The 24,110-nt window shown below is 44.6% G+C and overlaps 1 long non-coding RNA gene across 2 annotated transcripts in view; it reads right to left on the reverse strand.

Moving 5' to 3' along the window:
• The window catches only part of LOC101944466 (uncharacterized), a 47,693-nt gene extending 25,802 nt beyond the window's left edge, over positions 1-21,891 (reverse strand). Inside the window, exons 1-2 of one of the 2 annotated variants that reach the window (XR_006172635.2) lie at positions 21,130-21,891; positions 11,624-11,654 (exon numbers count right to left, since the gene is read on the reverse strand). This is a non-coding gene — a long non-coding RNA (uncharacterized LOC101944466). The remainder of the gene's footprint in view (positions 1-11,623; positions 11,655-21,129) is intronic. The other variant, XR_006172634.2, reaches the window with a different exon arrangement.
• Between the last annotated feature and the right edge of the window lie 2,219 nt (positions 21,892-24,110).

Raw genomic sequence — 24,110 nt, forward strand, 5'->3', positions numbered from 1 at the left:
TAAAATATTGCTGATTCTAGCAGTATTCTCCATAAGCATAGCTCTCTTGAAGAAGCAGGGAGTTTCAGTTCCAATGAACTGCTTTGATTTAACTAATACAAAGACACAAATGTGAGTTAAGAGACAAACTTCATCGACTGTTAATAACTCCTCCTTTGTGTTTTTGAAAATCTACCCCATATCAACAACGTTATAAAAACAACAATAGCACATGAAACTGGATTCAGAAATTTACTTTGAGAATCCCCAAACTCTGTATTTCTTTGGGTATGTCTACACTGCAATTAAAAACCCACGGTTGGCCTGTTCCAGCAGACTCGGGCTTGTGGGTCAGGCTAAGGGTCTGTTTAATTGCAATGTCGACATTTGGGACCCTTCCACCTTGCAGGGTCTCAGAGCCTGCAAGTTCCTGCCGGAGCCTGAACATCTTCACTGCAATTAAACAGACCCTTAGCCTGATCCCCATGAGCCTGAGTCAGATGGCACAGGCCAGCTCCAGGTTTTTAATTGCAGTGTAAACATACACTTTGTGTCTTTTTAGCCAACTTCTTCCTGCCTTTGCATTTCCTGATACATACATGCAGTGTCCACAACATGGCGCTATGCCAAAATAAGCCTCTGGGATACCTGCTCAAACCAATAATCTCCTAGCCTCTGGTGTGTAAACAAAACAAGCAATATCAAAACTAGACATTAGAAAACTTAAATTGCAACCAGTCATCACAAATTCATATCCTTTTTATTCCTGAGCAACATTTTACCACTGCTACTTTAAAAACAGTGAGTGCACTTTTTCCTGTTTTGCTTTATTTTGTTGGACCTGTGAAATGTAATCCTGAGGCCAAATCACAAAGGAAAATATTGAAAAGACAACATTTGCTAGCAGATACCATCATTTTCCTGCATGTTTAGAATAGGAAATAAATTTAGTATTTTAATTGTCATCAAGCAATATTTGTTGGTAGCTGTTGAGTTTTTTTATGGCCATTCCATAAGGTGTTCGTATGTAAAATAGGTCTACCTAGGAAGAAGCTGGGAATGAACAACGGGGGATGGATCACTTGATGATTACCTGTTCTGTTCATTCCCTCTGGGGCACCTGGCACTAGCCACTGTTGGAAGACAGGATACTGGGCTAGATGGACCCTTGGTCTGACCCAGTAGGGCCATTCTTGGTATAACACAAAAAGCAGGGGGCAAGGGCCTTGTGCTTAAGGCAGAGGCCTAAGACACAAGAGATATGCAACCTGTTGTACTACAGACTTCCTGTGTGACCTTGTCTGATAGGGTGTACAAACACCACAGTGGGCAACAAGGGATTAAGGAACTGCTCTGGGCTCAGCCAGCCCCACTCCGCCCCACTTGTAGAAAATGCACCAGCTGGAGGAGGAGCTAAAAGGCAGGGGAGCAGCTCACTTGCTGGCAGACCAGGGAAGAGAGCAGACCTGTAACTCCAGCAGAGAAGAGCTGATTCTCTCCCTAAAACAACTGCCTAAAGATCTCTCCCTGAGGGAAGGGAGGACCTGCTACAGACGGAAGGGAAGTATTCCTCTCTCCATCTCATATGAACTCTGGGTTTTGTTAATTTCCTTTGTTTTGTTTGGACAAGCCCAGCAGGGGAAAGTCTGAAGGCTGATCTGGCCCAAGAGGGTGAGCTACACTGTGGGAGGAGGCAGTTGCCACCTGAGAGAGAAGCTACTATGCTATGCACAGCCATCAGAAGGTGCCTTTTGGTGAGCAGACACCCTTCATGCCTTCTTAACCCAGACAGTGTCTTTGGGACAATCACAGGGAGGGTGATAGGAAGTGGCCTAGGGAGAGCAGCCTTAAGCACCCCTGGCTGTCAGAGCAAAGGGCCCTGGGATGGAGTCTGGTGGAGTGGGAGGGCCTGAGCTCCCCTATCAACAACCCCCCTGAAACTCATGTGCCTAAGCCCTGATAGGGTGACCAGATGTCCCGATTTTATAGGGACAGTCCCGATTTTGGGGTCTTTTTCTTATATAGGCTCCTATTACCCCCCACCCCCTGTCCCGATTTTTCACACTTGCTGTCTGGTCACCCTAAGCCCTGACCACTAGGCTATGCTCCCCTACTTATCACACCCTGAGTAAGGACCATCACACCTTGGGTAAGACACTTAATCTCTCTGTGCCTCAGCTTCCCACCTGCAAAATGGGATGACAACACTTCTGTTCTTTTACCTTCTGTCTGGCTAGTCTCTTTGGGGCATAGGCTGTCTTATTACCTGTACCAGTTTGGGGCTTCTTGGTGGTACTGTATCTATGAATATTTGTTATGCTTTATTGCCTTGTTTGGAATCTTAATATTGTTAGACACTATTAAAAACTATAATTACAAGAAGCCACAATTTAGGATATACACAACTCGGCTGCATGTGGAAATGCTTAATGATCTGCATATAATGTTGACGTGGTTACCAGCTAATGGAGCAACATACCTGTCTGAAATGGCAAATTGAAAAGCCTGAGATTTCCTCCTAGTTGACTCTCTTTACCCACACTTCACTTTTTGGGGAGGGGAGGGGTTGTGGTGGGGGAGAGAAGAAAAAATTGACATAAAATAATTTTGTGTTTTAAATTAGGAAAATCACATACCCTCTCTGCTGTAAGTGAATTTGGAGATGGTGGGGCTCAGGATTTAAAGAACTGCCTTCTGTTTATACTACCTGGATGGGATCCAGGTTCCGATTTCTCCTCTCCTGTATTCAATGCTAATTTCACCACTGCCACATTCCCACGTGACCACATGGCACTGCTGCACCCACTGCTATGTTACCATTGGAAGTACCGAGACTTTAGAGATAATCCAGAGGACCTAAGAAATCTCCCACCCCCAAATCTGAATCACAGGCCAAAAGTGTGAGTTTAGGCAGACACATGCAGCACCCATCTGTATTAAAATGGAAACTACCTACCCTCTCCCTGCATTTAAATAACACCTCCAAAGTTTAAAAGGTACCTACTTATGTGACCAATATAATCATCTAGTGACCCACCCTGTGAAAGAGTGCTGGAACACTGCTAAGAGATGCTGGTTTATCCCTGCTGACTAACTCATCTGAACAGGTATAGCTTACTAAATCCACTTGCTTAAAAAGGAGATGGGAGTGTGCAGAAGAAACTGGGAGTCTAGAACAGCGCGGTCTCTTCAGTGAAACCTTAGGAACAGCTAAGCTTTGGGAGAAAGTTTTGATTTGATTTTATGGAATTGTTTGTTGTAGCTGTTCTTTAACTCACTAAGAAACCCAGGTGCCAGGTAGGGGATGGATTTGCATTTGGTACAGTACGTGGATTCTTTTTAATGGAACGTGGTAATGCCACCTACTTTGAGAATACCACTGGCCTGCTTCGTTTTGTCCAAAATTATAATCTAATTTAAGAGTGTGAGCTTTTCATCATATTTTATAGGGTTGTTTTTTGTTTAACTATACTGGAGCAGATTGCCGGACAATTGAAGATGAGCTTGGCCTGACAGACATTTCTTAAACATGGTAGAATGACAAAAATCAATGGGATATTGTGCTATCTGGGGGTGAACTATACAGGAACATAGGATTCACCATATTGGTCCGTCTATTCTAGTATCTTGTCTCCAACAGTGGCCAGTTTTTCAGATGCTTCAGAGGACAACCTAGGAACTATCCAGTTGGGTGAGTTAGGTTGCATCCTGATTTCTAATAGTCAAAAGGGGCTCCGGCGCACTCTTCTCCGCCCCCTGCTCTCTCATGTGGGGTCAGAGAAGCTTGACTCTGACGCTGCTGGGCTCCTTGGCAGCCTCTGCCGGCAGCCTGGCTCCTGTCCTGCCCCTTTCCCCAGCGTGCTACATTGCCCCCCCCCCCCACCAATCAGCTGGATCAGCTGCTTGCCGGCAGGAGGGGGGAGGAGGAGCGAGCCGCAGCACACCTCTCCAGGGAGGAGGAGGAGGAGAAGAGGCGGGGTGAGGCCTTGGAGAAGGGGCTGGAATTGGGGCCTACCCCCTCCAGCCCCCTGTGTGAGCACCCCCACAACCCCAGCCTACACCCACAGCCCTCTACCCACCCTGACCCATGCACCCCCTCACCCTCCCCCAGCCCTGACCCCTTCACCCCCTCACACACACCCAGCCCCCTACACCCCCTCACATACCCCGAGCCTCCTGCCTTGACTCCTGCACCCCTCACACACATCCAGCCCCCAGTCCTTACCCCATGCCAAAGGTGGCACACAAGCCTATTTTTTGTTAATGGCAGGCTGCGGGTCCCGGCCACTGCTAAGCCTGCTGCCGACCTGGGATTCTGTTCACTCAGCTGGCAGCGGGCTGAGCAGGGCCAGCAGTGGGCCAGCTCCTGCCAGCCGGGGTCCCAACTGCCAGCCCCACTCAGCCTCCTGCTGGCCTGGGTGAACGGTCTGGGGTTCCGTTCATCCAGGGTTCCGTCCGCTGGCCTGGGATTCGGTTCTCCCAGGCCGGCAGGAGGCTGAGCAGAGCTGGCAGCGGGCTGAGGTCCCAGCCGCTCACCCCACTGCTGGTCTGGCGCCCCAGCCACTGGTTCCGCTCAGCCTCCTGCTGGCCTGGGGTTCCGTTCACCCAGGCCGGCAGGAGGCTGAGTGGATTGGATCTGGCGGCCAGGACCCTGGCTGGCAACAGGCTGAGCGGGGCTGGCGGCTGGGACCCCGGCTGGCAGGAGCCAGCGAACGGAATCACAGACCGGCAGCGGGCTGAGCAGCTCAGCCTGCTGCTGTTCTGGGGTGCTGGCTGCCAGCCCTGCTCAGCCCGCTGACGATCTGGGGTGCCGGCTGCCGGCCTCTTGCCAGCCAAGGTCTCAGCCGCCGGCCCTGCTCAGTCTCCTGCTGGCCTGGGTGAATGGCAGGAGGCTGAGCGGAGTCGCCAGCTGGGACCCCGGCTGGCAGCTGAGTGAACGGAATCCCAGGCCGGCAGCAGGCTCAGCGGTGGCCGGGACCCGCAGCCTGCCATAAAAAAAAAAAAAAAAAAAATCAGCTCACATGCCACCTTTGGCACACGTGCCATAGGTTGAGGACCCCTGTTCTAGTGTATACAGTGTATATTGTGTGTACTGTAGTTTATGGTAATTTTCACTATACACGATTTTCCTCTTACGCACTGACCTTAGAACCTAACCCCCACGTAAGATGTGACTCCACTGTATTCATTTTTGAAAATTTTTAAGCAACGATGCTCCGGGGGGGTCCAAAATGAAAATTTCACCTAGGGTGCAAAATATCCCTATTGCCCTATTGCCAGGTATCCAGTTTTAGACTGGAAACTCCAGTAGAAAACGGGATCCGAGTGTCCGGTTAGCAGTGCTGGCTGGAAATTAAATGTCCGGTTATAGGAGTAACCACATTAGTCTCTGCTCCTCCCACTCCCAACACCCACCTCAGAAGGCTGGAAGACAACCTGTCCTGCTGCTGCGGGAGGAGGGGCAGCTCAGTGCAGAGAGAGACAAAGAGAATGGGCTAGAACCAGGTAGGTATCCGCTATATGTGGGCAGGGGTGGGGGGGATCCTGTTTACCCCCTCCCCAGTCCTGCTGTGCTTGCAGTTTACCCCTGACCCCTCCCTTGCTCCATAGATCAACTCTAGCTCCTGCCCCACTGTGCTTTTACCCCAACCCCTTTTACAATCATTCCCCAGGGGGCCCACAAAAAGTTAATCCGGCCCTGACCACTCCAGATGGGGGGAGAGAGCCAGTGAACCAAAGGAACTGGCTTCAGCATGCACATGCGTGTGTGTGCGTGCTTTCCCCCCCCCATATAGCAGTCAGCTGAAGCTCTCTAGAAGTGGGGGGGCTATTGGTGCCCAGACCATGGCCACACCCACACTCTGTCCTGGGGCCCTGCCCTTGCTCCACCTCAGCCCCCTCCGCCCGCCACTTGCTCCTCTCCGTCCAGAACATTTATAGTACCAGTGTTTTCTGAGGGAGGGAAGGAGTGTGCAAGGAGGGGTGTGTGTGTGTGAAGGACTAAGTCAGGGAGAGGGAGCATGGGAGATGCATAGTTCAGATGTGTAGGCCTTTAACAGCACCTGGTGGAGTTGCAGAGGTTGGAGTTGGATTTTATTTTCCTGAAAGAAGCCTCAGTTTTCAAGTGTTTGGGCATATTGTCACAAAGGGATGCTTCTTGGAACAACTAGCTTGCAGACAACTTAAGTGGAGACTCTTCTCTGCTCAATCCTAAGAACCACTCAGGAGATGATTCACTCTAGTGGAGCCGCCAAGTAATAGTGACCACAATAAAATTAAGTTCAGCATCTTTGGGGGAAGAATCATAGCAAAACTAACATAGATACTGAACTGTATTAGCAGTGATTTCAAAAAACAAGGTAGCTAGTCTAAAAGGCCCTGATATCAGAAGTGAAGAAATTAATTTTGGCAGAGAGGCTATTTAATCCAACTATAACAAGGTCACAGAAGGCCTGCATAACTCTAAAGAATACAAAGGAGGAAGCAGTGTAAGAAAATGTTTTAAATGGGGAACGAAGCTTCAGAGATCTTAGCTCACAGCCCTGGCGTTCACAATCACAGAGCTCCCATCCGAGGCACATGGGGTGAAGAGTGAGCATGCTGTGGATCTTCTTCCCCAAATCCACACTTTTAGCATCCCCTGACAAAAGGGGGGGAGCACCATGGCCTTATGTTTATTCTGTGACTGCACTGTTAGCGTCTCATATTTCCTTCAGTGACAGATTCAACTAAAATTGCCATATGGAATTTTTCCTCATTTCTGAAAAAAAAAAAAATTAACTCCCTTGGCTGAATCTTTTTACACAACAGTTTAAATTAGAACAAATATTTACAGCCCGCTTATAGTCCTGAAAACAGGATTTTAAAAGACATGACAGACTGTTGACGTCACTAGGCATAACCCTAGGTAACTCGGGAGGGTAGAAGGCCACAAAGTGTCAATGAAGCCTTCCTGCACTAGGCCTAAGTGAACCAAACTCTATCCTTCCATGTTTAAACTCTAATCAACCTCAAAAGCCAGGTGCAATTGGAATATGTAAGCAACCAATTATCTGTGTGCAACCCCCTGCTCAAGCGGTAATAATGAGGCCTGCATGTTTCTGGCTGAAGGGAAAAAGGACAAGATAACGGTTTAAAGAAGTTACTAACAAGCTAGGCTTATAGATGCCAAGAATGACTTAACTGCTTAAATGTACTTGCTATTTGCTTAGTAATTGTTACCAGGGAAGGGAGGGGTAGAAGGGGAGGAAGGGAGGGGAAAGGGGGGGTGAGGCTTAACTGCAAAATGTATAAAAGAAGAAAAACTGTTTCTGTTAGTGTGCTTGATCTGAGACGTGCCTGTCTCCTAGCACCGCTTTGGGATCCCAAATAAACTTTGTTTGCTTCTCCCCCTGGTGTGTTTATTGGCACGAAGCACACCGGGCAACGAACCCCGCTGTTGCTTTGCCTCGGGCACTCTGTGCTGGCAACAAGACCTTTAGCTATTGACACTCACATTAAAAAAAATGGGAGTACTTGTGGCACCTTAGAGACTAACAAATTTATTTGAGCATAAGCTTTCGTGGGCTACAGCCCACTTCATCAGATGCATAGAATGGAACATATAGTAAGAAATATATATACATACAGAGAACATGCAAACTAGATACCATTAACTTGAGTTTGAATAGAGACTGGGAGTGGCTGGGTCATTACACATATTGAATCTATTTCCCCATGTTAAGTATCCTCACACCTTCTTGTCAGCTATCTAAAATGGGCCATCTTGATTATCGCTACAAAAGGTTTTTTTCTCCTGCTGATAATAGCTCATCTTAATTAATTAGCCTCTTACAGTTGGTATGGCTACTTCCACCTTTTCATGTTCTCTGTATGTATATATATTTCCTACTATATGTTCCATTCTGTGCATCTGATGAAAAGGGCTGTAGCCCACGAAAGCTTATGCTCAAATAAATTTGTTAGTCTCTAAGGTGCCACAAGTACTCCTGTTCTTTTTGTGGATACAGACTAACATGGCTGTTACTCTGAAACCTGTCATTAAAAAAATGCATTGAGATTTCCAGCAGAATAATTATACACATGTACATTCAGTGATTAATGAGCCTTTTGAGCAGAGATAAAACCACCAATTCGTACCTTGTGAGTTTCATATCAAGGCCAACAACCCTGCATAAAAACAACAGGCAAAATTCTGCACTGACATTACAAACCGTGCAATACCATAGACGTCTCTGGAGTTGAATTTGGTATAAGCCAGTGCAGGATTTAAAGTTACCTTTATCCTTATGTCGTCCTTACGTTATGAAGCGGCTGGTTGGCCTTCTTGCTGCTTTTTGAGTGAACCTGCTCAGATAAAGAAGGTATCAATCTCCTCTAGGTACCGTTGTCCCAAACTCTAAAGGAACCCCAACCTTCTTTACAAGTTTTTAAAGGTCATGTAAGTTTGATTTTTGTTGTTGTTTTGGGGCCAGATCCTTATCTGGTGTAAGTAAGCGAAGTCAGTGGTGTCCTCCCTATTTAAGCTGAAGCTCTGGCCCTGTGTGTTTAAATGGTCATGAACGTCTGCATTTCCTAATTTCAAACTACACCAGAAACAGAGACTGAAATACCACAAGAAAGATTAGTCTTCAAATATTTAAAACACAGTGAAAGCTAGAATCTACTGGAAATGTTATGAGAATTTGTTTTTCATGAGACTCCAGCCCAATTTCCACACCGAAGATGTTCAGATAAGCTTAGGCATGTGACTGAACCTGTAAACCTTTTGAAGTTTGCCCATTACTATCATTTTACCAGTGTACTGCTGGCTTCTGTCACACTGAATTCACTTTTGCAGAACTACTCATCCCTGAGAAACAGCAAGAAAATGATAGGAAATTTGAGTCCAAAATAGAAGCTGGGGTAGTGTTTACAGACAGAACAGCCTAATAGAGAAATAGGACAACAGATTCAAGGGCAGGTCTCTCTAAATTGGGACATTTGATAAATATGGTGATAAATATGTGCCATTATTAAATCAGCTAAACTATAGTGTATTATATTGTAACTCACCTTACACAGAACTATAGCAGTACATTTCTCTATTTTATATAATTAAAGGAAGATCTTGTAGCTAGAGTCTAGGCCTTGGAGTCAGAGCTGGGTTCTAGCCCTGGCCCAGACACAGACTGCCTGTGTTATCTTTAGAGCCCTGTGCGGATGCAAATTTATACCCATGGATGCAGATATTGGCGAATATAAATTGGTATCCACGGATAGACCCAAGCCCTGTCCTCTGGCGCAGCTTTACAGACCCAAGACAGTCATGTAGACAGCTGCATGGAAGGGCTGGGGGTGGTACAGCTGTGCCAGAGGTGCTGCTGGCACAGGGCTCTGGCTCCCGGAAGCGGCGGCCCCATGTTCTGCTCTTTCGCCATTGTGGTTCCCGGGAGACCTCTGCGGTTCCACAGATACCGACTTATATCCGCGGCTATACACATCCGCAGATATCAATTTGTATCCATGCAGGGCTCTTGTTATCTTAAGCAGGGCACTTTACCTCTCTGTGCCCAAGGTTCTCCCCCGTCCACCTAAAATTTATTAATAATGCTTCCCTAACTCACAGCAGTGTTGTGAGGCTTTATTCTTTCATATTTGTAAAGCACCTTGAGGTCCTCTTGGATGAAAGGTGTTAGGTAAGGAATAGAAGAGAAAAAGGCTTATTAGTGCCCTCCCACTCACTGTGGTACTTAGAAAGCACCCTTTTAACTTTTTGGAATTTTGGAGATGGGGAATGGATAGAATTATCATCTTTTCCTTTGTAATTGTGACATGACAAACTGGCTGGGTACACTACAGAGATGAGTTGTTAACATCATTGCTAGGTTGGGCAGCTTGGCTACTGTCTGAACTGGAGATATGGGAAGCCTAAGTTTGAGACCGAGGGCATACTGGCTATGTTTTGTGAGTGGTGGTGTTCTACAGTAGCAGCAGATAATCCATACGGTTTCCCTCCGAATTAAAACATTAGTGATTCTTATGAAATCTGCACCAGTAATATAAGGGGAGTACAGTGACAAACATGCAAACCACAGAATTCATACATCCAGCTACGGAAAAAAGCAGGACATGAATCAACTTCACCACAGAAAAACTGCATGTAAATACACACAGTGAATCAACCTATAAAAATTAGAGGCAAATGACTGCCACTGTCTCCTTACATAGAATAAGGTAGAGTTTTCTCTCCCAGGAGTAGTGGTTAGGTTACTTCTTAATGCTGATGGTCTACACACACACACACTCTCTCTCTCTTTGGGAACTGTTACTGAGAAGATTGTGGCAAGCTGCTCTTGGTGTTATTTGGGGTTCTTTGATTCATTTCCGTCCAGCTTTAGTTCTGGGTATGGTATGGAGACACCTTGGGGTAACTGATCAAACTGGTGCTGGACAAAAGTCAAATTTGATTCTTTTAACTTTGTCAGCAGCCTTTGATACCACTGAGGTTAAGATTTTTTGGATTCATTTGTGAACCCTGGAAGGGTTTAATGGAGTTGTTTAAGTGATTCGCTTCCTTTCCTTCAGATGAACCCCAGAGGGTAGTTCTGGGCAATTTCTCATCTGTACAGGGGGCTGTTTCTAGAGGAAGTGCTGCATTGTCCCATTAATTCAGTCCTCCTGGTCAATACATATACGAAGCCACTGGGGAGATCAGAGTGCAATAGCACTAATATGCTTTATTGACACTTATCTCTATTATTATTAATTAGAAATCATTTGTGTTACAGTGGCATCCACAGTGCTAGGCACTGTGCACAGATAAAAGAATACACAGTCCCTGCCCCTAAGATATTACAAGCTAAAAAGACACACAGACAAAGGGTAGGAGAGAGGCATTAAGCACCCAGAGTCCTAAGGGTTCCACCACTACTATTATTGAACAGGCTAATTTGTTGTAGGTGTTGCAATTGAAATGGGTCTTGAGAAGTGACTTGAGCCTAGCTCTGAAGACCCTGCTGAAAGTTGGCTCTGAATCCAGGCCTTGTATGTCAGGCCGTTCTCTACTAAAGAGGAAAAGCCTGTTCCCGCTGTTCTGACTGAAGGAATACCAACACTTGGTTACTAATCTATAACTATTAAAAAATATTTACAATTTCTTGTGAGATCTCACACTGGGCCATGGATACTGTCAGTCACTGTTTCCATCACAAGAACTCATTGGTGAGAGGAGGATGAAGGGTAACTGTCTCATTTCCTAATGGCACTATCTGAGTGGCACAGCAAGGTTCTGTGTTTACTGTTTCACAGTGATCCCAAATTGTGTGCTCTATTTCACAAGCAAAAGGTTATTTCTCCTCACCCCACCAGTCCTGACAGCTCAACCTGAGCTCTGAGAATCAGCATGGATTTTGGCTTCTCTCACATTACCACCAGTATTAAAGATTTTGCGGGCCAAGTTCTGCCCTTGGTTACTCCGGTGTAACCCCTTTGTCTATTGATAATGTGCAAGCTACAATGGAATCCAGCTCACTCTACCATAATCTACAGTCCTAATAGCAGTAAGATGTTTCAACGGTATTATTTTGGTCAAAGTCTGCAGACTCTGTGCATACATGGAGTTCAGACCTGATCTAAAATATATTGACATGAATAGGAGTCTTACCATTGACTTCAATGGGCTTTCAACCAGGCACCTGTTAAGTAAGAGGACATTATTATTACCTAATTGTTTTACAAGCAGCCTGAATTTTAACATTTCTCCACTTTGAATTGAATGCGGGCAGGGGACTGGACTTGATGACCTCTCGAGGTCCCTTCCAGTCCTAGAATCTATGAATCTATGAATTGGCCCCTTACACAGCATCCCACACAAAACTCACTCCTTGCTGCCAATGTCTGTGCAGTATATGTGCCACCAGTCAATTTCTCCCAAAGCTACTCCTGGCTGCACACTGCATTGTTTTCACTCATCCTCAGCAGCGGAGTTGGACATTTTACAGTGGAGCGATGAAACAGAATGGCTGCTAGGGAAACAAAAACCCTTCGATCACGCAGCAGTGCAGAGCTCGAGATATGTAAAATCAGGCTGGGAGGAGGGTGAGGGATCTATAAAAATAGCTTTGAAGGGCCCTACAGACTGAAAATTGCCCATGACTCATGAGGGACCCCCTCTGTCAGTGACAGCGATGGTTTCTTTGCCCTGTAAAAGAGATCCCCATCCTCCTGAAAAGTGCAAACGTCCATTTCTGTAAATTGCAACTTGATAGTCTGTCACCTGATGTGACACTGGGGGCACAACTAGTATTACTTCAATGCAATCACAGGGTGGAAAAGTTAATAAAATATATGTCACCCAGAAACCAATTGTACCTGCAGGGTAAGAAAAGGTCATGCATGAATGCCTGAAAACTGGACATGCAGCATAAAGTGTTGATTGAAACCTGTTCTACCCTTATATATGACCAGTTTGAGAGTAAACAGTGCCAGCACTCAAGGAGAAGTAAGTGTTGTTTTTTAGATTAATAAACTTGGCTAACTTTTCTTCATTATTCTCCTAGAAACCACTGACTGCCTGGCTAACTTTTCAGACAGATCAGTTGCTCCTTCTCCCTTGCTATGAATTAAAAATGTTCCCTTTGGTAGTTTTTAAAAGAAAGAAAGTAATAGAAACTGCTGGATTTTTCAAACTGTGAAACCACAGAGAATTTGGGAATCGGCTCTCTGAATTTCAAAACAAATATTATTAAGCTCTGGCAATATGGTCAATTTGTTCCGTAAATGTAAAAAATACAACTATAATGCAATTTGATTTCAATAAAGTGCTTTCCTACAAAGTGTATCAAACGTTTTACCGGATTAAAGATGACAATATTGTAAACAGTGCTCACAGTACCGGGTGGTATATCACACTCAGGAGAAAGATATGTAAATATAGTTTATGATGAAAAAGATGAAGTATTCATAAGGCCAACAAATGAGATGGGAATATCTAGATTATTATACTAATGCCCATCACTGAATACCCATAATATCATGGGAGAAAAGATGCTTTCAAACGAAGATTTAAGTAGAGCGGATCAAGGGAACTTTGATGGAACTGTATTCATCAAAACCAAAATGCTTCACAAAATCAGGTTGATTTTGCTGAAATTTCATTTTGGAAAAAGACCAGGAAAAACATTCCAATGACATTGAAACATTGTATTCTGACACAACATGTTTCAGTTTTTCATGTTGAAATGGTTTAATTTTTTTTAAAAAGTTGTATATTATAATACAAAATAAAGTCAAAATTGAAACAAAATGGTTTGAATGACCCAAATCAAAAAAACAATTTAAATTTTTTCCTTTGCAGAGAATTTTGAAATATGTGTTTTTTTCCATTTCTGTTTTGAACAAGGCCAAATTTCAAAATCTCAAAATTCTTCACAAAACAGAACTTCTATCCTCTGCATGGCTCTAGATTTAAGTCAGATGGAGAACAAATGGGGCACAAGGTAAGGTGCTCCAGATCATAAAAACTACTGAGAAGATTTTTGTACTAACACTAGTACTAACACTAGTGCCATTGTAGAAAGGCACAGAGAGGTCTATGATTGAAATATGACCATTTACATCAATTATATTGCCACTTTTACACAGTTGCAACAAATCTTGTACAAAGCATGCCATGTAAGGTGTCAATGGAAAAGTTATGATATGCTAAATATGATTATCCTGTTTATATGCACGTTTCATAAGTTCTGAATATTGGCCATATACCTGATTCACCATTGTGTTTGTTCCTGGGGTAACACCCATAAGGTAGGGTACCTCCAGTCTAGCCAGCACATTGTGCTGATTGCTTGATTGCCCATTAAAGACACTTCAATCTCACTATCGGCCATAGAAGAAATTCATTCCACCCAAATAAGTCTTTCTGTGGACAGCTTACCACAGATATGGCCAATGGCTGTCCCTATGAGCCAGCGAGCCATGTAATGGTATGTGACATGCTCACGTGACCCTGGACTCCATCTTGTGCCAGTAATTTTCCACAAATTGTGCTGTGAGCTTTGTTGGAAACAGAAAATTTCCAGGCACATGGCAAAGGGTATTAAGACCCCTGGAATGACACTATTTTGCCTCTTTCCTGCTCTGATTCTCTGGACTGTGCATTTATACAACTAAAAAGAGCATTTGAATTATGGACTGAGGACCTTTCAGTCTTTTGGAAATTACCAGAGATTTTACAATCCAGCAGTCTATAACAACACTGCTTCAAACCTGATATAAGACCATTGCAATTACTGTAAGTATGTGATCTATTAACCATTTTAACTCTCGTCTTTATTAATAACTCTTTAGATTTTAGTTACTAAAGAATTGGCAGCAGTGTGAGTATTGGGTAAGAGTTGAGTTATATACTAACCTGGCTATGTGTCTGATCTCTTGAGATCAGAAGAACTCTGGTTGACAAAAGTGGTGTTCAATAATCACTCAAAGTCTAGTGTCTTGGTTGTGCAATAACCTCTCAGATGCCTAAAGAGGCTTCATTTTTGACTTCTTGTTAACCAGTGTGGTGAGACAGATGTTTACTTTTGTTACTGGCTTGGTATATCTAATGACAGAATAAACACCAGTTTGGGGTGAGTCTGCCCTACATCTTTAGCTGTGACTCACTGTGGCACAGTGACAGTAACTGCACACTTAATTATTTGTATTCAGTAGTGCCTAGAGTCTCCAGCTGAGACATGACTATTTTGCAAACTGATGACAAGACACATAAGAAACAGTCACTGTCTCACAGGGCTTGCAATCTAAATTGACAAAACAGAAAGGAAGGTTTTACAGATGGTGAACTGAGGGCTTGTCTACACTTAAAACACTGTAGCAGTGCAGCTGTGCCACCGTAGCCCTTCGATGAAGATGCTCTCTACCCCAATGGGAGGGGTTCTCCCATCGGCATAGATACTCCACCTCCCTGAGAGGCGGTAGCTAGGTTGACAGGAGAAATCTACCTAGTTTCCTAGTGTAACCCAGGCCTCATGCACAGTAACTCTAAGGCTCAGATCCACAAAGGAACTTAGCTTTTGCAACACTGAGCATCATAGTGGCTCACTTTTAGGTGGCTGGAACAACCCTGTGATCCATTAGTTAGGCACTTGGGATCCATATTCAGTGAATGGGGAGAGAGGTGCCTTAGAATGTGATCCATTAAAGCCAGCACACCGTACAGCCTCCTCACCTAGCCAATGGGAGATGCTGACAACAGGAGAGCGTTCCCATCCCTCTCTCAGAGATAGGGACCTAAGTGCGGGCTGCAAGGAGGCACCTCTTTCTCATGGTGATCCATGACCGTGAACCTGCCACCTGACTCCAGGCAGCTTAGGGAACCTAGGGTATGGCTTGCAGGAATAAGTTAGATGCCGTTTTCGCTCCACATAAACTGGCCAGAGAAGGAGTGGGTGAGGCCCACCTTACAACTCTTACCCCTGTGATCAGGGCCCTCAGCTGGGCAGTGGGGGATCCAGGTTCAATTTCCCCCTCTGTCCCACCTCTCAGGAGAGTGCTGTAACCACAAAGCTATTGGATATTCTGATGTGGCATACCCTCAGTCTCTCCCATTGAAGCTGTTCCACTGTGGATAAACAATCAGAGTGACTGGAGCAGGGGGAATGGACCCAGAGTTCCCCCATCCCATTGGAGCACAGCATCATTAATGGTCTTCCTCCCTCCCAATGACACTTTAAGTATTTGATAAGCCAGACCGAAAGCATTTTAAATATCGGCAAAGAGTTGGGGAAGAGGAAATAGAACTGGCTGACATTTTTCGGATGAAGAAGAACAGGAGTACTTGTGGCACCTTAGAGACTAACAAATTTATTAGAGCATAAACTTTCGTGGACTAAAGCCCACTTCTTCGGATGCATATAGAATAGAACATATATTGAGATATATATACACACACAGAGAGCATAAACAGGTGGGAGTTGTCTTACCAACTCTGAGAGGCCAATTAATTAAGAGAAAAAAAACTTTTGAAGTGATAATCAAGATAGCCCAGTACAGACAGTTTGATAAGAAGTGTGAGCATACTTACAAGGGGAGATAGATTCAATAAATACCACCCTATACCGGAAACCTACTGACCGCTACACTTACCTACATGCCTCCAGCTTCCATCCAGGACACACCACACGATCCATTGTCTACAGCCAAGCTCTAAGATATAACCGCATTTGCTCCAATCCCTCGGATAGAGACAAGCACCTACAAGATCTCTATCAAGCATTCTTAAAACTACAATACCCACCTGCTGAAGTGAAAAAACAGATTGACAGAGCCAGACGAGTACCCAGAAGTCACCTCCTACAAGACAGGCCCAACAAAGAAAATAACAGAACACCACCAGCTGTCACCTTCAGCCCCCAACTAAAACCTCTCCAGCGCATCATCAGAGATCTACAACCTATCCTGAAAGATGATCCTTTACTCTCACAGATCTTGGGAGACAGACCTGTCCTCGCTTACAGACAACCCCCCAACCTAAAGCAAATACTCACCAGCAACCACACATCACTGAACAAAACCACTAACCCAGGAACCTATCCTTGTAACAAACCCCGATGCCAACTCTGTCCACATATCTATTCAAGTGACATCATCATAGGACCTAATCACATCAGCCATACCATCAGGGGCTCGTTCACCTGCACATCTACCAATGTGATATATGCCATCATGTGCCAGCAATGCCCCTCTGCCATGTACATTGGCCAAACCGGACAGTCTCTACGCAAAAGAATTAATGGACACAAATCTGACATCAGGAATCAAAATACTCAAAAACCAGTGGGAGAACACTTTAACCTGTCTGGTCATTCAGTGACAGACCTGCGGGTGGCTATATTACAACAGAAAAACTTCTAAAACAGACTCCAACGAGAGACTGCTGAGCTGGAATTGATATGCAAACTAGACACAATCAACTCCGGTTTGAATAAGGACTGGGAATGGCTGAGCCATTACAAACATTGAATCTATCTCCCCTTGTAAGTATGCTCACACTTCTTATCAAACTGTCTGTACTGGGCTATCTTACTGGATTATCACTTCAAAAGTTTTTTTTCTCTTAATTAATTGGCCTCTCAGAGTTGGTAAGACAACTCCCACCTGTTTATGCTCTCTGTATGTGTGTATATATATCTCCTCAATATATGTTCCATTCTATATGCATCCGAAGAAGTGGGCTTTAGTCCACGAAAGCTTATGCTCTAATAAATTTGTTAGTCTCTAAGGTGCCACAAGTACTCCTGTTCTTCTTTTTGCGGATACAAACTAACACGGCTGCTACTCTGAAACCTGTCAATTTTTCGGATAAACATTTAAAAAAAAAAAGGCAGATTTGGGTCGACTGAAATATTTTGTGAACTCATGTTGAATTTGCTGAATTATTTTGGTTGAAAACAAAAAAGAAAAAATCAAAATGGTCTATTTTGACACTTTAAGAACAGTATGTTTTGACTTGAAATGATTTTTCATCTTGAATTATGCTTCAATTTTATTTATTTCAAGAAAAGGTTAAAACAAAACAAAATTTTGTTCAACCTGAAATAAAAAAAAAATCAGCTTTTGGTTCACCAAAGAAATTCTTTTCGAGTCAACCCAAACTAATCAACACCCCCACCCCCCTTTTTTTTTTTGGCTCAGCCACCAAACTAAAAAAAATGATTATTTGTACAGCTGTATGTGGTAATGGCTTTAAATCCCACCTCAATAAAAGCTATTGTGTAGACTTGAGAGGATGTTTTCAAAAATCAATGGGTCAATTTTAGCTTTATGCTCTGGTTAGTTTGTGTCACTTTCATGCAATGCAGCCATCAATTGGGGCCTTAGGATCCAGGTGGTGTCTCACCCAGTGCCACAGGGAATGGGGTTGGGTGAAAGCTTCAAAGAGTACCCAGCCAGAGACTCCAGCAGAAACAACCAAAGCAGGGCCCTTTGGCAAACTTTCTAACTTTTGACTGGACTTTCTCTGCCCTGTGCTGAGTGCCTGTTTGCTCCAACTCATCCCCTTCCCCAACCCTCATAGTCCCTTCACCTCAGAATCACTCCTTTTACCCTCCTCTCCCCTTCAACATCCTTCTTTTTAGCCTATCCCCTCCGAACTAAACCCACAAAAAATATTGTGACACCAACATGACATTTCCTGCTGTCACATTGGTCACTCTGAGTACGAATGCTACTCCACCCCACGCCCTAGGAAGTGCTTCAGGGCAGGGACCCTCTCTTTGTTCTGTGTTGGTACAGCACCTAGCACAATGGGGCCCTAGTCCATGAGTGGGGCTCCTAGGTTCTATGGTAATAGAAATAAATAGTGGGCTCAAAGAAACACACACAGGGAGAGTAAAGTCTTTTCTGGAGCAGGCAGAAAGGAAATGTGCAAACACCAGCAAAAAATACATGAATCAGGTGCGATGCCCACTGGCCCTGTAATACTTCTGCTAATACAGTTAGTGACTTGTTATCTGAAGGTCAATCCAGGATGAGTTAGTAGCAAAAAAAGTAATTTGTTTAATAGAAAAACTAATTAAATTACCACTGAGCGCTGACTTTTCATTAATCATTCTGAAGCCACTGTCTTTCCCTGCACAATCCAATTGGCATCTGAAAAGGTGGTTAGATATTTATATGTCAAAGTCACTTAAACTGGTTCCACAGCACTGAAAGGACTATTCCGAAGTCCCTTTTAACCAAATGACACTATTATTTACTATTTAATTAGTGTCATAGGTGCATATGGTGCTGTAAACACAAATATAAAGAGAAAGGGTGAAATATTGACCCTATTGAAATCATTGGCAATATTCCCATTGACTTCACTGGGATTAGGATTTCATTCCAGGTCTCTGCTGCAAGAAGGTTATAATTTAAAGTTCTAGATATGTGCCATCACATATGCAAAGAAAACATTGTCAGCTAAATTTTATGGCACTTGAGAGTCTGCTAAAAGAATGGGTGAATATTTGCATGACTTTTTGGACACAACCCTGGGCGGCGCATGAATTGCAGTCTGGGGAGGCCAGGCCCAGCCCCACCTCTTCCGCCCAAGGCCCCTCTGCTTCCGTGTCCCCACCGCCCCCCTCTCCAGCCCTGGAGCGTCAGGAGGGCAGCAGCACAGCCCCAGCCTGAGCCAGGGCCACTGCACAGGGGGACTGGAGCTGCACACAGAGCAAGAAGTTCAAGCAGAAGGGTGGGGTCTGGTGCCCGAGTGTGGCCAGGGCCACACCTGGCTGTTAGGAGAGGCACAGCCTCCCCCAGCCTATGGTATCCACCACCCACAGAGACAAGCACTGAGGACCAGATTTTCAAATATGTTGCATATGCACTTGTTTACATGTACTTAAGTTGTACCTGGAAATGCTGAGTGCACAAGTAAATTGAGTTTTTGTACATAAAGTAGTTGTACACTGCAGACGCCAAAGAGAATTTTTTTGCACACACATACCCAATTCATATATTCACTCATAGTATTTGCATTAGCTTAGCTCAGTCCCTTTCTTCAGTTGGGATCTACCTACGGTCAGGGGTAGATCTTTTGACTAGCCCCCTCCAGAAGGAATTATTTGCCAGGATCATGGAGCTGTTGGCTTGGGAAGTATGTGATGCTTATTCACATAGGCTGAGTGAGGGGTGTGTTGTGGGTTGATGGAAGAGGGTTAGGCAAGAATATTTTGGGACTAGACATTGCAGTCTGCTTCTGGCTGATATGGATATCTGCTAAAATTTTCAATTATGCAGAATTACTGTGATCACATATAAAGAAGCTTTATTTATCCATGCCGTAGAGGGAAAAAATAGGATGAAAAACCATGTTAAGTACTTGCAAAGACAAACATGAAAAAAGCTTACAAAAGCTACATTCTTCTTTTTATCAAAATACCATGTGAACTGTTAAAATCCCCACTGTAACCTCATTTCACAACTTTAGAAAACAAGATGTATAGTAAATCCATATTGTGTTTCATATTTAGTAACCTTGTACGAGCAACCAATATTATTTTCATATATCAATTAAAAATTCATGAAGTGACAAAGCATGAGACTGAATTTATAAAACATTAACAACCTAATTCTGAGATGCCAAGTGACCTCAGCTGCAAGGTCATGCTTCAACAAAGCCATTTAGCTTTAAGCATGTGCTTAAATCCATGCCTATTCAGGAAAGCATTTAAGCACCTGATTAATTTTAAGATAGGAGAGTTAAGTGCTTTGCTGAATCAAGGGCCCAATGACTTCAGTGAAAGTCAAAAACAGTCCCAGCAGACATTCAGTAGGCTCAGAGTATTGGATGTAAGTGGCTTGTTTTCTTCCTTCTGGTTATTTGCCACTTACCGCTTTTCTTTTTAACACACCTGCATTTCCACATCTTCAGGAGATTGCAGTCTCATTCACAGTTCTGTTAGAGAATTCTGGAATGCTTGCAGCTATTGATATATATTCATTTGATGTCTCCAAATAGCATGCCTAAGAGTTCCTCCATTACCACACTCCTGGGTCTGACGGTGGTTGTTTTTGAAGTTACCCTCTTTAAAACTTTAGTGTTATGAATCAATATGACTGTATGGATAATGGTAAGAAAAAATGCATTTATTTGTCTCTCCTGCAATGGATGGTGCAAGGGGACAGGAGTGATCTTTTAGGAGACATGGATAAACAAACCCAAAAATATGGCACTCATCCACCCCAGGCAAATTTCCTTTCTTTGTACTGTAGCCAGTCAACATATAGGTAACTTAAAGATAACCTTACTCAGAATCTCCTGTGCCTGATTGCAGAAGGCAACCCATTTTCCCCCACTGCTGTCTGCCCATTGTAAGTTGTTTCCATGATGGCAGATCCTTTTCAAACATTCAGTGATAGGTCATTCTTTGTCCTCCAGCCCACCTTCGGGGGGAGGGATAGCTCAGTGGTTTGAGCATTGGCTGCTAAACCCAGGGTTGTGAGTTCAAACCTTGAGGGGGCCACGTAGGGATCTGGGGCAAAATCAGTACTTGGTCCTGCTAGTGAAGGCAGGGGGCTGGACTCAATGACCTTTCAAGGTCCCTTCCAGTTCTAGGAGATGGGATATCTCCATTTATTTATTTATTTCTCTTTCCTCCAGGCAGAATCCAATCTAAGACATACCTTGTGCTTCAGGTGCCTGATGACATGGCTAAACCATGTATCCATCTATCATGGAGGGACCCTGTAGATGGCAGCCTCCTGCTGCGCCTCTAGTTCCTCTCACCACTGCTCTGATCCCCTGGGCCACTTCTCCACGGCCCCAGCACCTTCTTCACCCTTACCTCAGGGCACTCAGCTACTCAATTCCTGCAGCCTACCAGGAGCTCTCTCTTGTTGCTGGTCCCTGGCAGCAACTGACCTGTCCAGGGTGCTAGCTTTCTCTCAGCCTCACACTCCTTACCCCTGCAGCTCCTTTTATGTGAGCCTGCTGGGACGTGATTGGCTGCTAATTGCAGCCTCCCTCCTATTGGCTGCACCTCACACAGCCTCTCTGGGCCATTTGGAGGACTCACCTTCACTGCTCTTAATGAGGTTAACCCTTTCTTCACCTGTGTGGGGCAAACATCCCATCACACCATCTCTGTATAATCGAGTCCACAATCTGCTGACCCATGCAGCACAACACTTCAACGTTGGTTACACAATCTCTCCAATGAATTTCCGAGATCCTTCTACTGATAGAATGCATTCAGCTTCCTGTTGTGGGTAAACATAAAGCTACATCCAATAAGAGATTTTTCTGCAGACATACATCCCAGAAAACATGGGAAAACTCTGAAAATAGTTTTTAAAAGCCCATTTTATGCTAATGAATAATCCATTAGACAGCAGCTGTAGTACTGTGTGTGTGTCTCTCTCTCTCAAATGCAGCGAGCACTAGATAAGCACTACAAGTGGCCCTGCTTGATCTCAGGGAACTATGTAGCAAAGGATGTCTTCCCAACACATCCACCCACCCAGAGCAGCACTGAAGAGACAAAAAGGGAGAAAATTATGAAAAAAACAGCCTGCACCCAGGCTGGAAGCAGCCTGTTGAAAGTTGGGCAAGGCACAGTAGGATTTCCAGGCATCAGGGGGACAAAGTACAAGTTTTCTGGGGGGAAGGGGAGGTTCCTTATGAATTGGAGGAGGGGAAACAGACTCAGGTCCATGTAGAACAGCAAGGAGAAAGACAAAATACGACTGTGAGGGAGAAGTACAACAGCTGTTTGCAGGGAGCAAGGCAATGGGATGGGGGTGGGGAGATGCTATCACACTCTAGTTGTAGCACAGGAGATACGAGTGGTAGACTCATGAAAACATTAAAGAAGAGGAACAGGCAACAAGAAGCTGGGGTGGGATCCACAAAGGGACTTAGGCGTCGCAATGCTGATTGTCACATCACATAACTTTTAGGCGCCTAGAAAAGTCACTGGAACAACAGTGCTATCCATAGCGCCTGAGTTAGGTGTCTGGGCTCCCTGTATAGTGAGTGGGGAGAAAGAGGCACTCCCCACAAAAGCCAGAAAGCACTCAGCTAGCCAGTGGAAGATGCCAATAGGAGGGGTGTGTGCCACGCCCACCCCTCTCGAGTTAAGTACCTAAGTCCGAGCTGCAGTGAGGCACCTATCTCTACTTCATGATCCCTGGATGGGAACCTGTCTCCTGGAGTCCGACGTTTTAGGCACCTAAGATGCTTCTTGAGCGTGTCCATCTTTTAGCCCAGTGGTTAGCGCACTCACCTGGGGGGTGAGAGTCCCAGGTTCAAATCCCCCCACTGCCTCATGGGGAGAAAGGATTTGAAGAGGCATCTCCCACCCCCCAGGAGAGTGCGCTAACCCTGAGCTAGGACATTCTGATGTGGGTCTCCCTCAGTCCCTGCTGTTGAAGCTGCTCCACTGTGGATAAATAGTGAAACAGTAATTGGAGCAGGGGAATGGACAGAGGTCTCCCAGCACTCAGGGGGTGCTCTGCACACTGGACGACAGCATCAGATGTAGGCACCTACATACCTTTGTGCAGCTGGGCCCTGGAGCCTATTCTGATACAGAAAACAGATTTTAAATTAAAATCCCCCAGTAATTAGATTAATTTAACTTTAAAAGCTCTCATATTAACAGTTATATGAAGTAGTCACCCCTTCACGCAATCTACCTTTAAGGTAGAAAAAAGCATCTAATTGACAGTGACACCCTCATGCTGAAATCAAACAGGTACTAAGTGCTATCTCAGCCTTTCTTGGCGTGGCATTACTGTCCCACTGTAATTCTAGAGACCAGCTTTATAGTCCCTGGGCTACGCTCTTTGTAGGTTTTTAGCCACTAAACTCCTTGAAAGGTGTACCCCCTTCCCACTCACACTCTCTCTCTCCCCCCAACACACACACACACACACACACACACACACACACACACTTTTCCATGTGTTTATCTTTTCCTCTCTATTAAAACATTTCTCATCTTACTTACCCAGGTCCGCAGCAAGCAAGGAGCTGCCAGCAATACACAGAACAAAGATCTAGCAGTTTCCCCACTGTTCAGTGGGACACTGCAATACAGCCTGACTTACAATATTGCATTCCTACCATCAGAGGGTGTATGTAAACACATAAATAGTACTTACAAGGGCCACCTCACTCCCCTCCTGTAACCTAAAATAGAACCCAGCAGCTGCTGGGGTTTTACCCTCCTGCTTCCAGAGAAAGCTCTGCCAGAAACATTGCCCAAGGGTAAGAGCAACCCAGTGTCTGTTTATGAAGGTGACTGAAGGGAGGAAGGAAGAACTCACTGACCCTGCAGTCAGGGTCCTTCCTTATCCTCCCCTTGGGTTTTACATACAACTCAAGGAGGAACTTTTATTTTTAAAGTTTTTAACGTATTAAACGTCCCCTTGTAATAGATCTCTGCCTTGAGTTTCCACATTCTCTGTCACACACAGTATTGATTTGCTGGGGTTGCAGAGGAACAGGATCAATTGGGAACTGTGTTTTTCTTCTTAAAGGCATGGAGAGTTTGTAGTTAACAGTTTCGTTATTTTATTTCAACAGTACATACTATGGCAGCCAGATCCTGCTGTAAGCTGCAGGCAGCTCCAGTTTGTTCAGCCCCCTGCAGTCCGCAGCC

Source organism: Chrysemys picta, chromosome 2, assembly GCF_011386835.1.
Source record: "Chrysemys picta bellii isolate R12L10 chromosome 2, ASM1138683v2, whole genome shotgun sequence".
NCBI classification, from domain to species: domain Eukaryota; kingdom Metazoa; phylum Chordata; order Testudines; family Emydidae; genus Chrysemys; species Chrysemys picta.